The sequence below is a fragment of the Cervus canadensis genome, chromosome 1 (genome assembly GCF_019320065.1).
Source record: "Cervus canadensis isolate Bull #8, Minnesota chromosome 1, ASM1932006v1, whole genome shotgun sequence".
Classification (NCBI taxonomy): Eukaryota; Metazoa; Chordata; class Mammalia; order Artiodactyla; family Cervidae; genus Cervus; species Cervus canadensis.
This window is the reverse complement of record NC_057386.1, coordinates 23617835-23633961: the sequence shown is the minus strand read 5'-3', so window position 1 is coordinate 23633961 and position 16127 is coordinate 23617835. Positions and strand designations below refer to the sequence as shown.

The 16127-nt window shown below is 37.9% G+C and overlaps 1 protein-coding gene across 3 annotated transcripts in view; it reads left to right on the top strand.

The window, feature by feature from the left end:
* Positions 1–16127, top strand: part of ZNF652 (zinc finger protein 652) — a 63706-nt gene that overhangs the window by 590 nt on the left and 46989 nt on the right. Inside the window, exons 2-3 of one of the 3 annotated variants that reach the window (XM_043470825.1) lie at positions 2791–2940; positions 3212–3280. The exons of 1 other annotated variant lie outside the window; for it this stretch is intronic. The gene's annotated coding sequence lies outside the window, so the exon portion shown is untranslated. Of the gene's footprint in view, positions 1–2790; positions 3281–16127 lie in introns of all 3 variants that reach the window. One more of the 3 variants, XM_043470815.1, reaches the window with a different exon arrangement.

Here is a 16127-nt window from a genome sequence, read left to right as displayed (position 1 = left end):
CTCGGACCCGGGCTGGGCTCCAGTTTTGCAGAGTGCGCTCGCCCGGAGGCCCGAGGGGAAGCTGGGGTTGCACGGGGTAGCGGGCCGAGGGAAGGTTTGCACCGGTCCTCCTTCGAGCATTCTCCTGCTCCGCTGCTGGTGGCTTGCACCCACTGCCTCCCCTGCCCTGCGGCTGCGCCCAAACCACCAACCCCCGGGAGTATTGTGCCGCCTGAGATAAAAATGCATCTAAGTGTACACCCGCCCAATACTCACCCAGAGGGTAATACAGACCTTTCTCCACCCCCACCACAGCCTCCCCTCCAATCAGGCTCTGCTTAAGATTTTTAGATGGGAGCCACTAAAGGTAGTGACACCCCCGTTACATCTGCACAGAACATGTTCATTGTCGAGGAATGTCTCCGCCAGAAATGAAAAATAACCCCTGCTTCACCCTGGAACACTGTCTTAACGATTTAAGATCCCGTCTGCCCTTCTTGAAGAGGGCCAGTCTTTGATCACATCTAGCACATCCCTCCCCCACAACACACGCGCGCGCGCACACACACACACACACACACACACACACTTCCTGATTACTGAACAGTCCCTGTCATCGCGAATCCATTGTCAGGAATGGCTTGTGCCAATCAAAGGAATGTGCTTTTGCTTTTGGAGAAGGGTGCTTTCCACAGCCATGTTCTCAGGATGTTGCCCTGTGAGTCTGTCTTTGATTGTCCTCAGGTTGCCTCTGTGTTCAAGTATCATCTTTCCAGTGTTTCCCCTATATACATTACATCTCCCGTGGATCCCCAGTAATCCCTGAGTGAAGGGTTTTTTTCCCCAGCTAATTACGTATGGTGTGTGGGAATTTCATTTTTTTAAAAATTTCGTTTGTTTTGTTGTAATGTTTAACATCTGTGGTCAAGGCATAGTAAATATATAGGGTAATATTTTGGGACGAATGTGTTTGTTTTCTTTTCCAGAAATGGCATGGTCCGTATTGTTCTGGGAATGGCAAGTAGCACATGCTTTGTTGACAACATGTGTGTGCTTAGGGAATGAAGAGCTGCTGTGGCTGGCGTTTGAGAGTGTGTGCCCTGAATGCTGGTTGTGTTCCCATGTAGGGCTGATTTGAGAGTGGTGAGCTGTACTGTGTGTGATAGGGCTGGCAGGCATTTGGGATGTTTGTATCAGGACTGTGCACATATATTCAGATAGATACTGCCTTTAGTATAATTTTGTTGAAAATGTACACTGCTGCGTTTTCGGGATTCTGAAAATGTCTGTTTTAGTGGTTCCTAACCTCTCTTTGGATTCATGGAAGCCTTTAGGACCCTCTTCCAGGGGAAATAGACACTCATAATTTTGTATGCAGTTACCATCATCTTGAGCCTGGTCCTGGGCCCTGAGGTTAAAATCTGTATTGAAAGGACTTTGAGTTTTGTGTTTTGCTTTCTTCCTTTCTTGAGGATTGGCATTACTTTGGTCCTGAGCAGTAAGCAACAAACTAGATGAAATATGCATCCTCGTGTTTTGTTCTTTAATTACAGTGAGTTAGGTATTTGTATGGTATCATTTCCCTGTCTTTCAGTAAAGAAATGTATGTGAGAATTTCAGAAAAAGTTAAAACTGGAGTCAAAGTAACTTGTCTAAATGTGCCTGGCACTATCTTCTAAATGTAGCAGATTTCAACAGCAGAATCAGTGGTCTGTTTTCTAATGCCTATCTGGAATCATTTTGTGTTGTTTGAGGTTGATCTGATCTCTTAAAAGAAGGCCTTATCTTTCCCATGGTAGAGTACCTGCTCTGTGAAGATTTTTCAGCTTTATTAAATGTGATTTCATGTCTTTTTTTCAGGATGATATTACCATCAGAATCATCCGTTTTTAAATTTCGTTTTAATGGAAGGATTTTAATTATAATAAGGAAATTCAGTCTCCATGTTTAAAATCTAGAACTAGGTATGAATGTTGCACCATTCAACAATAAGCAGGCCATAAATATCAACTATTCTTGTTTAAATCACCCTGCCCTCAGCCTTTGCCTTTTGACCATATCTCAGTCAGGAGACAGTGTGTGATAGTGTTATGATGGGCAGTGAGATAAAAGAAACAGGTCCCCAGCTCTCCAGGAGCTTGTAATTCTGATAATATTTTTCGCTTACAAAATCCTTTAGGACTTTCATATTTTTGGTATTTTGGAGTTTCTGAGAGGCTAAGGAATTTATGGTATTAACAGCATTTTGGATGGCAAGGGAGCCTTGGAATCTTGCATAAAACCTGTTTCATTCACCTGAAGGATAGCATTTATTCTAATAATTACGCAGTATATCCTATGAAATTTCAAAGCATGCTGAGATTGCAAATATTGCATTTTTATTATCTAATAAACATGATTGAGGTGGCATATATTGCAGGTTATATATTTTTTTTCATGTCATGCCTAAAGTTTTACTGTCAGAAATTATTTGCCTATTGTAAGCCCAAGGAATTTCACAATTGCAAATATGTTACTTTTCTGTCTCTAGTATATGACAAATCATTAAAATCTCAGGGGACAGTGTGCTTCCTTGATTTAACATCACAGAACCTCTTCTAACCAGTCACTTACCTAGGTAAACACCCACACACCACAAAGCAGCTGATCATATAACTCATATGGCTGTGAGAACAGCATTCTCTCTGCCAAATTCAGAGCTTGGAAGCTGGAAAACAACTGCATAGCAGTGAAACCCGGAGTAGTGGTGCCGGCAGCTCACTCTCATTAACACAAACGGCTTGCTGTAGTTTTTTCAACGCTCTTCTTCAGACACCCTTCCCTTAGGAGGTTTCAGATCAGCAGCTTCTACTCAAGGGAAACAGCACCTACTTTCTGCAACTGTGGCCTCAAGATCTGATGCGTGACACCCAGAGCTGTTTCCATTTCTGCTCTCAGTATGGGAAGTAATCTCGTAGTGTGGTAAGAAAATACTTTTCAAGTCTGTAGAAAAAAGTTGATTAGTAATGCTGATGTGATTTTGTTTTTGAATGTCTGAAACCTTTCGAAGAAGCAAACTTGTAAAAGTGAACTGTTTAAAAAACAAATCACCCTTTTCTCAAGAGTTTCAGAAAATTTCACCAAAATGTGAATATACTCTTGAGTTTCATTTCCCTTGTTCTAAAAAGTCAGTTGAGAGACAACCAGAAGCAAAAAAGAACTCAACTGGATTCTCTCGTATTTTGAATCATAGCCTTTGGAACTAAAGGAGGTGACTGCATTTCCTCGCCAGGAATTCCTGAGTCTTACGCTACTGTTTTAGGTATGATGTTTTTCTCATCTATTGTCATCATTTCAGACAGCATTTTGATACAATGATTTTGATAAGCAGAATTTATTTTAATAAAAGTTAGTTGGTGTTGGAGTTAGTGACTTTCACTGAGGGAGGATCAGGGAGATGGTTCTTTGGAGCCAGACAGAACTAGGTTTGAATAAAGCTCCGCTGCCTTTACAGCGTTGGACTAGTCACCTTGACCTCTCTCTAGCCTCAGTTTCCTCATCAGAAGAATGGGGTTTGTTATGATATTAGAGATAATATATATGAACTTCTGGAACACAGGCACATATACACATTAAGGACTCAATAGTAGGACAGGAGTGATGTGGGAGTGAAACTACTGATCATTTTGGCTTACAGGATTTAGAAGTCTGGTGCTGCGATCTGCATACTTTAATTTGTGCCAATTTGAGATGAAAAAATTGCAAATATTTAACTTGGTGCATACCTAAGTCTTGCAGGTGCACCGTGCTTGTTGGAACTTTGATTTGTTGCTCTATGGCTGGCTGAACTTGGTGGAGACAATAAAACTTAGCTCCAAATTCAACAGTGTTAACCCACAGGCTGTGCTTGTTTTAAGCCTTTTCAGAGCTTACGTGGTGAAAGGGGTGTTTTAGGACACTAATGTAGCTCAATGAGTTCTGTGTCCAGAGTTGAATCACGTGCAAAGCCTTGTGTAAATTTTCATGGTTAATGCAAGTCATAAATGCTTGGTGGAATCAGTGAAGACATCAGATGCTTATTTTAGTTAATCTGTTTGTTTATATAGCAGTTATCTTTGATATTTGAAAAAACTTACGAACATTTTTTTCTTAAAAAATTCTCAAAAAAAAAACAACAACAAATTCTCATTGCTCTTCTGAGGTTTTGATCATAAACTATTATTAGGGCTATAAGTTTGAGTGCCTAAGGCATTTTTGCTTTAATGGGTGAAGGAAAGAAAAGTAAGGTCCCTTACCTGTCAAATTTGATCAGCTCTCCACTTTAGACCTATACCTTTAGGTTGTGTATATAGTTCCCAGCATTGTTTTTAGTCAAAAAGGCAAGTTTATGGTAAAATACATTTTTTTTTTAAATGGCAACCCACTCCAGTACTCTTGCCTGGAAAATCCCATGGACGGATGGAGGAGCCTGGTAGGCTACAGTCCACGGGGTCGCAAAGAGTCGGACACGACTGAGCGACTTCACATACATAAACATAGTTTAAGATTCTAGTTACTTTGAAAAGTAGTTTCAGGGAACATATACAGTTTTATTCAATACACAGAACTTTTAAAATAGGGTTTCTTGAGTTCTATAGAATTAAATTATTCTGTCATTTTTGCAGACTATCACTATGATAAGTCCATAACCCAAGAGTTAGCTAGAGACTTTTCCAATAAGGTAGGGACATCAGTAATGCATTAGGAAATAGCTCAAGGGAATCTGCTAAGCCTTATTTTCTTTTATCATTGAGCCACTTAGGGGTTTGCCCATCAGTGGAATCAGTCACTAGTATTGGATTGCTGATAAAGAGGAATTGGCAAGTAATGGTCTTAGACTCACCTTAGACTTTGCAGAACACTTGAAAAAAAACTTAGCCTTGGCCAGAATGTATAACAGCAGCATTTATACTTTGTGAACCCACTGACTAAATAAGGTTTAGATGATTGAGTTAACATAATTTTTTCTAAACTATAATATATTTTGCTAAGTAAACTTTTTTTTGGAAGTGGTGCTATTTTTTTTTTTCTGTCTAGTTTACTGGAGTCAAATGGCTCAGTAGATGGCTTGTTGCTTTTGTCAGTTTCTCGATACACCAGTTAGTATGTGGTGAGAAGGGATTGTTGGAAGAGAATAAGAATGGAAATAATGCAAAGAATGGCTCCTGAGCATGATTTTTGGTCTTTTCCATGGAAGTAAAGACCATGGTATCAGAGAATTGTGACTCTACCTGGATTTCACCAACATAGGCAGTGTGGGTGATTCCTTTTGACTTCAATGCTAGTGTAGAATATAATCTTCAACACATTTATACTTTCAGCTTTGTGATTTAGATTCAGTTCGGGGGATTCAATGGAATATAACTTCTTTTTTTAAATAATCTTTTTAAAATTTTTTGTTTATTTTTCGCTGCACCGGGTCTTAGTTGCTGTCTGTGGGCTTTCTCTAGTTGCATTGAGCAGGGACTGCTCTAGAGTTGCGGTGCATGGGATTCTCACTGTGGTGATTTCTCTCGGGGAGCAGAAGCTCTAGGTGCAGGGGCTTCAGTAGTTGTGGCGCACAGGCTTAGTTGCTCTACAGCATGTGGGATCTTCCTGAACTAGGGATTAAACTTGTGTCCTCTGCGTTGGCAAGTGAATTCTTAACCACTGGACCACCAGGGAAGTCCCAGAATATAACTTCTTAATTATACTGTGTGAGCTATAAAATGAGATTTATAACTAGGCCCTTATAAATTGTTTTTACCCTTTTGAATATATCATTTTAATATATCTAGAATAATATCAGTGACCTATGAATATTGAAATGCAAAAAATAGTACAGTAAAGTGCTGTTTTGTTTCTTGAGGGGTTGGCAGGGAGAGCACTTATGACCTCAGTTTTGTAGATAAATCTGGTTTTTTCCCCCAGTTCCTCTTAAAACTATGTCCCAGCTGCCCATGGACTTTTCCTATATTAATATACTAACAGCTGGAGTTTGAACAAAAAAGATCTTAATGACCTGGATAACCACAATGGTGTAATCACTCACCTAGAGCCAGACGTCCTGGAGTGTGAAGTCAAGTGAGCCTTTGGAAGCATCACTACAAAGATAGTGGAGGTGATGGAATTCCAGCTGAATTATTTCAAATCCTCAAAGATGATGCTGTTAAAGTGCTGCACTCAATATGCCAGCAAATTTGGAAAACTCAGCAGTGACCACAGGACTGGAAAAGGTCATTTTTCATTCCAGTCCCAAAGAAGGTCAATGCCAAAGAATGTTCAGACTACCACAGAATTGCACTCATTTCACATACTGGAAAAGTAATGCTCAAAATCCTTTAAGCTTGGCTTCAACAGTTTGTGAACCAAGAAATTCCAGATGTACAAGCTGGATTTAGAAAAGGCAGAAGAATCAGAGATCAAATTGCCAACATCCATTGGATCATAGAAAAAGCAAGAGAATTCCAGAAAAACATCTTACTTCTGCTTCATTGACTACACTAAAGCGTTTGACTGTGTAGATCACAACAAACTGGAAAATTCTTAAAGAAATGGGAATACAAGACCACTTTACCTGTCTCTTGAGAAACCTGTATGCAGGTCAAGAAGCAACAGTTAGAACCAGACATGGAAAAACAGATTGGTTCAAAATTGGGAAAGGAGTATGTTAAGGCTATATATTATCAACCTGCTTATTTAACTTATGTGCAGAGTACATCATGTGAAATGCCTGCCTGAATGAATCATAAGCTGGAATCAGGATTGAGGGGAGAAATATCAATAACCTCAGATATACCGATGACGGCACCCTTATGGCAGAAAGCGAAGAAGAATTAAAGAGATTAAAGAGCATCTTGATAAAGGTGAAAGTGGAGAGTGAAAAAGCTAGCTTGAAACTCAACATTCAAAAAATTAAGATCATGGCATCTGGTCCCATCACTTCATGGCAAATAGATGGGGAAGCAGGGGAAACAGTGGAAACACTGCAGATAGTGACTGTAGCCATAAAATTAAAAGCCACTTGCTCCTTGGAAGAAAAACAGTGACAAACATAGACAGCGTCTTTAAAAGCAGAGACATTACTGTGCCTCTAAAGATCTGTTTAGTCAAAGCTATGGTTTTTCCAGTAGTCATGTATGAATGTGAGAGCTGGACCATAAAGAAGGCTGAGTGCCAAAGAATTGATGCCTTCGAATTGTGGTGCTGGAGAAGACTTTTGAGAGTCCCTTGGACAGCAAGTGGACCAAACCAGTCAATCCTAAAGGAAATCAACCCTGAATATTCATTGGAAGGACTGTTGCTGAAGCTGGTGCTCCAATACTTTGGCCATCTGATTTGAAGAGCCAACTCATTGGAAAAGACCCTAATGATGGGGAAGATTGAAGGCAGGCAGAGAAGGGGACAACAGAATATGAGATGATTGATTGGCATCACCAACTCAATGGACATGAGTTTGGGGAAACTCCAGGAGATGGTGAAGGACAGGGAAGCCTGGTGTGCTGCAGTCCATGGGTTACAGAGTCAGACATGAATGAGTGACTGAACAAGAGTTTGAACTTAACCTTGCCTGAAGCATCCTGAGCTCTTCAGTTTTCTTCAGCATACCAGGCATATGCAGTAGGCATACAAAGTCATTTAAATTAACTCAGTAAGTGTTTAGGAAAATCCTAAATCCTTATAGTAAGAATTGGATACATAAGTTAGTGTATATTCATGCAATTGAGTAAACTTTATATGGCTACAAAAAAGAATGAAGAAGCGATATATTATTGTGAAAAATCTCTAAGCCATATGTAAGTGTAATACAATATGTACTCCTTTGAGTATGTCTTATAAGATTCACTTATATTGTGTGTAACAGTACTTCATTTATTCTCATATAATATTTCATTGTATACATACATTATAATTTATTTCTCCATTCTACCATCAATGGACATTTGGATGGTTTCTGGTGTAGCTGTCATGAGTAATGCTGCTGTATTCACTATATTCTCTTTTGTACTTAAAAAATTTTTGATCCTTGCACGTGTATACTAAATAATTTTTCTAATTTAAAAATTATATCATTTCAATTTGCTAGTTTCCTCCTGTCAGATTGTGGTAAACAACCTATACACTTATGCATCCATTCCAACTTGTAAGGAATTGAAACTGTATCCAAAAGGTAGTTTTTTCTGCCTTTCAGAAACTCCTCAGCCTTTTCATCACCTCAAATGGAAAGTTAGATTTTTTTCTTTAAAGATGACTTGTGTCTCTAAGGTCAGGTGGTACAGAGTCCTAAAGACATGTCCCCAGAGCCAGCTGTTGCAGGGTTGGACTCTTCTAAATCTAGAACTGGTGTTTATTTAATTCTCTGTAACACTGTTTCTCAAACTTCTGGACCATGAGCCACAGAGAGAAGCAGTATGTGCATGCCCACATGTATTCCCTCACATGTGTTCCACCACCTACAACTGAAACAAAGCTCTAGAAACAGTACTTAGCCTTACCATCTGTGAGATAGTCTGTTATTTTACACTGTTTCATTTGTAAAAATTGGGTTGGGACAGACAGTTTGAAAATCACTGCCCTAAGTAGAACTTAACAAAAAGTATTTTCTTGAAGTTGATGCTAAACAAATGCTTACTGGATTAAATGGGGATGGGGGGAGTGGTAAAATGAAAAGCTGTGCTTAATGGTATGAGTTTGAAGTGTTAAGAAACGTGGCATGAAGGAAATCATCATAGTTATGGCTTTAGTTATTGCATTATTGTTCTTTAGTCGCTAAGTTGTGTCTGACTCTCTTGAGACCTCATGGACTGTAACCCCCAGACAGGTTCCTCTGTCTGTGAGATTTCCCCAGCAAGAATACTGGAGTGGGTTGCCATTTCTTTCTCCAGGGGATCTTCCTGGCTCAGGAATTGAACTTGCATCTCCTGCAGGCAGATTCTTTACCGCTCAACCTCACCAGGGAAGCCCAGTTGTTGCATAGAGTTAATTCTTAAAGATTAAACTTTGGAAAGGTTAAAATTGGATTCTTATTTTGCCTAGCATTTAAACTATGTTCTTTTAAAAGATGGGATACCTATTATTGCTTAATACAGACACACATACAGTCAAGCACTGGCTACTTGTAGAATTGAGTGGACTAAGAAATAGATAAAAATACATATAAACATACACAAATGTAATAAACATATACAGCATGACCTTTAACACAAAGTGTGGTTTAAGTAACAATTTACTTGTGTAAAATGGTTATAGAATAAAAATACATCAAGGACCCAGTGGTGAATTTTTACCTCTGTGTGAAAATCAGACTCTGGGCTTGGCTATATTTCAGAGATAGCTCTGTCAGAAAAGCAATCATCAGAACCTGGTTGAATAGAAGGACAAAACTTAAAAGTTACTTGGGTGGAGTTGTCTTTCATTTCCATACCCAAAGTTATGTATACTGTGAATATGTTTGTATTTTTCTTTATTTATCTGCCATTTAATCCTCATATAACCCTTTGAGGTAGATGTTATCATCCCCATTTTTCAACAGAGAAATTAAGACAAAAGGGAGGTTATGTAACTTGCCAAAGTGAATGTATTCTTTTCTTGGTGTTGAGATTTTTTAGGAAAAGACCCATCAAATGATTTTATTTTGGTAATTGAAAAATTAGTTTTAAAATTAAATTTAAAAATCCATAAATATTTCTGGCTTTTAGAAGCCAGAGACTATGTAAGTAATTTCGTTAAATTGTTATTAAAAAAATATATATTTGGGCCATGCCACGTAGTGTGCAGTATCCTAGTTCCCCGACCAGGGATCAAATCTGTGCCCCTGCAGTGGAAGCCTGAAGTCCTAACCACTGGACCAGCAGGGGAGTCCCTGTTTTATTTTTTAAATTAATGTACAGTAAAATTGATATTTTGGCATGTGTACCGTTCTTTGTATCAGTGCCTGTATAGATTCATGTTACCACCACCACGTCAGGATACAGAACAAGTCCATCACTCAAGACTCTTTCCTGTAATCCCTTTGCATTGGTACTCTCCCCCACCCTCCACTCTGGCAACCATTGATCTGTTGTCCACCTCTATAGTTTTCTCTTTTGGAAAGTGCTCTGTAAATAGGATCAGTCAGTATGTAACCTTTTGAGACTGTCTTCCTCCACTTAGCATAATGCCTATGAGATTCATCCAAGTTTTTTGGGTATCAACAGTTTGTTCCTTTTTATCACCAAGTAATATCCTATTGTGTGGGTATACCACAGATTGTTTATTCATTCTTGAAGGACATTTGGATTATTTCTAGTTTGGGGTGAATATAAATTCTCATTTCTCTAGAGTAAATACCTAGGAATGGGATCGCTTGATGATATGGTGTGTGTGTGTGTAACTTTGTAACAAACTGCCAAGCTGTTTTCCAGAGAGAGTGTGCCCTTTTGTATCTCCACCAGTAACACACGAAAGTCTTGTTTGGTCTGCATCTTTGCTGACACTTGAAATTGTATTTTTTATCTTCACTGTCCTAATGGGTGTGTGTGTGAAAGTGTTAGTCACTCAGTCATGTCCAACTCTTTGCAAACCATGGACTATAGCCCACCAGGCTCCTCTGTCCAGGGAATTCTCCAGGCAAGAATACTGGAGTGGGTATCCATTTCCTTCTCCAGGGCATCTTCCCGACCCAGTGATTGAACCCGGTTCTCCTGCATTTCAGGCAGATTGTTTACTATCTGAGCTACCAGGGAAGCCTGAGTCCTAATGAGTATGTAGAAATAATTCATTTTGACACTTAGGACCAGAATCTGGGTAATAGACCAAGCTGTGCCATCAACTAGCTGTTGACCTTACTGGAACCATTTAACATTTTAAAGCCTCATTTTTCTTTGCATCTCTCATATAATAGAGAATATTGAATATGTTGTAAGTTGTCTTGCAGCTCCCCAGTTCATTGGTATGGAAGCATAAATCCTTGGCAACAGGACAGATTTGCGTTGCTTGTGCAAAAAAACCTATTGACGGAGCTAAGCTAAGGTATAAACACTATAAACAATATATGTCTATTTGCAAGTAGACTCTGTGTGAAATAACTTGATATTTATAACTGTAATTTAGCTCTAGCTAAGCATTATAATACTGAGATGTGTCTGTCATGTCTACAAGCCAAAATTACATTAGCTAATGTTGCAGTTAATGTTGACAACCTAGAGTCTTTGGCTAATGTTGGATGTTTTCATAATAGAACTATTTCTCAGCTTTCTAGGGCTATTGTTTACAGTAAGTTCAGTAACAAATATTTTACCATTTTCAGTCATGAACAGGGGATCATTTTTTTAAAATTACGTATTTGGGTACTTAGTGTCTTACTTGAGTGTGAAACAAATTGCTTCTATAGTGTTATGAAGAATAATTTAATTATTTTTCTAAAGAATTATACAAGCTTATCCAAAATTATTTAAGGATTACAGAAAAATATGAAGAAACAAAAGATCTCCTTCTTCATCTTTACTCCATCCTAGGTATCTCTCAGTGTGAGCATACATGTGCATAGTTGTATGTGCATAGTTTTACGTAGTGGGATTGCATGATTCCATTCCCACATGTACTTTTACTCTTATTTTTTCTCATGTGGACATATTTCTGTGTCAATTAATATAAACCTACATCATCATTCGAATGACTGTGTAGTATGCCAGAATCTGTGTGTATCATTATTATTTGTGTGTGTGTGTGTGTATGTGTGTGTATATCATTATTTATGTTTCAAGTTTTTGTTATATTAAGTAGTGCTATGAAATGAATACCCTTGTATACATACCTTTTTATATTTGTGTTATTATCTATTAATGAGTTCTCAATAGCTGGGTCCAAAAATATGCACACTTCACACTTAGGAAAATAGTGCTGAGTTGCTCTAATGAGTTGCTCCATAGTCATATAGCATTCTGGTCTATATTGGCCAAACCAGCTGCTGTCAGAAGTCCGGTTATCTTGGCGTTAGCCAGTTTGGGATTTAAGCCATAAAACATATCTATACATGTTTGTAGGTGGATCCTGCTGGAAAAACTCAGTCCATTTGGTAATTGATAGTCTTTACCAAGTAAATCTGAAAATGTTGAAAAACATCAAAGTTAAAAAAGCAATTTAAAAAAAAAGGCAGTTTTTTAGGGAATTCCCTAGTGATCCAGTGGTTAGGACTCTGTACTTCCACTGCTGAAGGCCGCAGTTCAGTCCCTGGTTGGGGAGCTGAAGTCCTGTAAGCCACGTGGCATGGGAAAAAAAAGTTTTAAAAGCCTTCACTTTTTGTAAAGTAATTAGCTTCCAACTAATAAAAATAAAAGAAAAAAAAAGTCCTCACTTTTGAGAAAAACTAATAAAGCAGTTTGTTTTTTTTAATTCAAAGAAAATCTTTTCATTAATGTGGTTATACCTCAATTTGTACTACCCTGTAAGCTCTCTTTTTTAAAATTAAAAAAAAATTAAAATTTGGAATAATTTTTCACAGAAAAGATGAGAAACAGGTACTTTTTTTTTTTTTTAATTTATTTTAATTGGAGGCTAATTACTTTACAATATTGTGGTGGTTTTTGCCATACATTCACATGAATCAGCCATGGGTGTACATGTGTTCCCCATCCTGACCCTCCCTCCCACCTCCTTCCCCATGCCATCCTTCAGGGTCATCCCAGTGCATCAGCCCTGAGCACCCTGCCTCATGCATTGGACCTGGACTGGTGATCTATTTCACATATGATAATATACATGTTTCAATGCTATTCTCTCAAATCATCCCACCCTCACCTTCTCCCACAGAGTCCAAAAGTCTGTTCTTTACATCTGTGTCTCTTTTGCTGTCTCGCATATAGGGTCATTGTTACCATCTTTCTAAATTCCGTATATACGCGTTAATATACCGTGTTGGTGTTTTTCTTTCTTACTTCGCTCTGTGTAATAGGGTCCAGTTTCATCTACCTCATTAGAACTGATTCAAATGCATGCTTTTTAATAGTGGAGTAATATTCCATTGTGTATATGTACCACAGCTTTCTTATCCATTTGTCTGCCAATGGACATCTAGGTTGCTTCCACGTCCTGGCTATTGTAAACAGTGCTGCGATGAACATTGGGGTACACGTGTCTCTTTCAGTTCTGGTTTCCTCGGTGTGTATGCTCAGCAGTGGGATTGCTGGGTCGTATGGCAGTTCTGTTTCCAGTTTTTTTAAGGAATCTCCACACTGTTCTCCATAGTGGCTGTACTAGTTTGCATTCCCACCAACAGTGTAAGAGGGTTCCTTTTTCTCCGCACCCTCTCCAGCATTTATTGTTTGTAGACTAAAACAGGTACTTGTATATCTACCTCATTCAGTTCTCTCTTTTTTCTTAAGATGAATGTATATGCATTTATTTCTTGGTTATAAAAAGAAAGCCTTAGGTTAAAATATATACTTAAAAATGTTACAGTAACACAGTACAACTGACTATAGAAATATTATAAATGCGATTGATAATCTTAAATAACTTCATAGTCTTCTTGTGGTTTATGGAATAATGGTAGAGTTTAAGGTCCAGTACTTTTAAAGGTTTATTTTTGTTTTTTCTATGACTGTGTTTCCGTTTCCTAACCTAATTGGGATACTGAGAGTTTACCTAACAGCCATTAAAATAATATAATTTAGTCTTTCACATTACTCTGAACCAAATTGAAAACAAATTATTACTTAAAAAGCAATTACATATCAATATTTCTGAGCTTATTACTTGTTATACATAGATTTTAAAAGTTGAGTACTTTATATTAGAGAAATGAATCTGTAATTATTTTTAGCTAAATTCATTGTTCTCTTATAGTTGTTAGAACAGGTAAAATAAAATGGCAAGAACATTAAAGTTGGTACATTTTTATTGTATATTTGGCAAACTGAAAATTAGCATTCGAAAATTACTTCACTGTGTTGACATTTTGTTCACATTTAGTTACAATAAAGGTAGAATATGAAAATATTCCCGATGATTATATCTTATGGATAAAGTTGAAAATCATATAAACACAAAGCATAGTAATAATTATAACATTTGTATAGGATTTTGGACATGACTTTGAGCAGTCTCCAGGAGATAGTGAAGGACAGCAGGGGAGCCTGGTGTGCTGCCGTCCATGGGGTTGCAAAGAGTCAGACAACTTAATAGCTGAACAACAACAACAACAAATAGGATTTTGAGATACTTTTCTCATATATTAATTCTTTTTTTAAAACTTTAACTATATTTTTGTTGAAGTATAATTGATTTACAGTGTTGTGTTAGTTTCAGGTATATAGCAACGTGATTCAGATATTCATCTTTATTTTTTTTCCAGATTATTTTCCCTTACACATTATTACAAAATACTGAATATGGTTCTCTTCATCTAGTTATGTTATTGTTAAAGTCTTACATACACCAAGAAACCAGTGCTGTACATTACTATCAGCTTAACTCCAGATTTAGTTCAGATTTCACTAATTTTTCAACTAACACTTTTTTTCTGTTTGGAAACATCCTAAATCAAGCTTTTAAACTCTGTGCTTAAATAAGCTTGAATATCTGTTCATAGATTAATTTTAGTCATACATTGTACATTTGTACCATGTATAATGTATCTCTATATTTGTCTAGATAAATTTAAAGTATCTTTGATGTTGTTATCTTTGAAAGTTATCTTTTGATGTTCACAGATGTCTGCCCAAGGCTGTATTAGGGTAGATTTGGAGGTCTTTTTCCCCCACCCTTCTTGTGACCATGCAGAAGCATAATTTATAATATGAATAAGTATAGTTCTTGCACAGTGATACCCTTTTCATTCCAGTTACAAGTCCCTATCTCCAGGAGCACATAGCTACCTTTTGTTTTACTAAGAAATTAACTTGTGCCGGATGGTTGCATTGTCTGGCTCTGAGAGAATATAAATATTAAGCGGTTCTTGAAAGAGAAAATGGTGCTGGTTTTGCAGCAGAATACCATTTATAGGTCAGTCTTCATTCCAATCCCAAAAAAAGGCAATGCCAAAGAATGTTCAGACTGCCACACAACTGCACGCATTTCACATGCTAGAAAAGTAATGCTCAAAATGCTCCAAGCTAGGCTTCAACAGTATGTGAACTTCCAGATGTTCAAACTGGATTTAGAAAAGGCAGAGGAATCAGAGATCAAATTGCCAACATCTGTTGGATCATAGAAAAAGCAAGAGAATTCCAGAAAAACATCTGCTTCATTGACTACTCTAAAGCCTTTAACTATGTAAATCACAACAAACTGGAAAATTCTTAAAAGAGATGGGAATACCAGACCCTTTCCTGCCTCCTGAGAAATCTGCATGCAGGTCAAGAAGCAACAATTAGAACTGGACATAGAACAATGGACTGGTTCAAAATTGGGAAAGGAGTACATCAAGGCTGTATATTGTCACCCTGCTTATTTAACTTATATGCAGAGTGCATCATGTGAAATGCTGGGCTGGAGGAAGCACAAGCTGGAATCAGGATTGCCAGGAGAAATATCAATAAGCTCAGATATGCAGATGACACCACCCTTATGGCAGAAAGCAAAGAGGAACTAAAGAGCCTCTTGATGAAAGTGAGAGGAGAATGAAAAAGCTGGCTTAAAACTCAGCATTCAAAAAGCTAAGATCATGGCATCTCATCCCATCACTTCATGGCAAATAGATGGGGAAACAATGGAAACAGTGACAGGCATTATTTTCTTGGGCTCCAAAGTCACTGGGGAATGGTGACTGCAATCATCAAATTAAAAGCCGCTTGCTCCTTGGAAGAAAAGCTATGACCAACCTAGGCAGCATATTAAAAAGCAGAGACATTACTTTGCTGACAAAGGTCCATTATAATCAAAGCTATGGTTTTTCCAGTAGTCACGTATGGATGTGAGAGTTGGACCATAAAGAAAGCTGAGTGCCGAAGAATTGATACCTTCAAACTGTGGTTGGAGAAGACTCTTGAGAGTCCCCTGGACTGCAAGGAAATCAAACCAGTCCATCCTAAAGGAAATCAACCCTGAATATTCATTGGAAGGACTGATGCTGAAGCTGAAACTCCAATATTTTGGCCACCTGATGCAAAAAAACTGACTCATTGGAAAAGACCCTGATGCTGGGAAGGATTGAAGGCAGGAGGAGAAGGGGA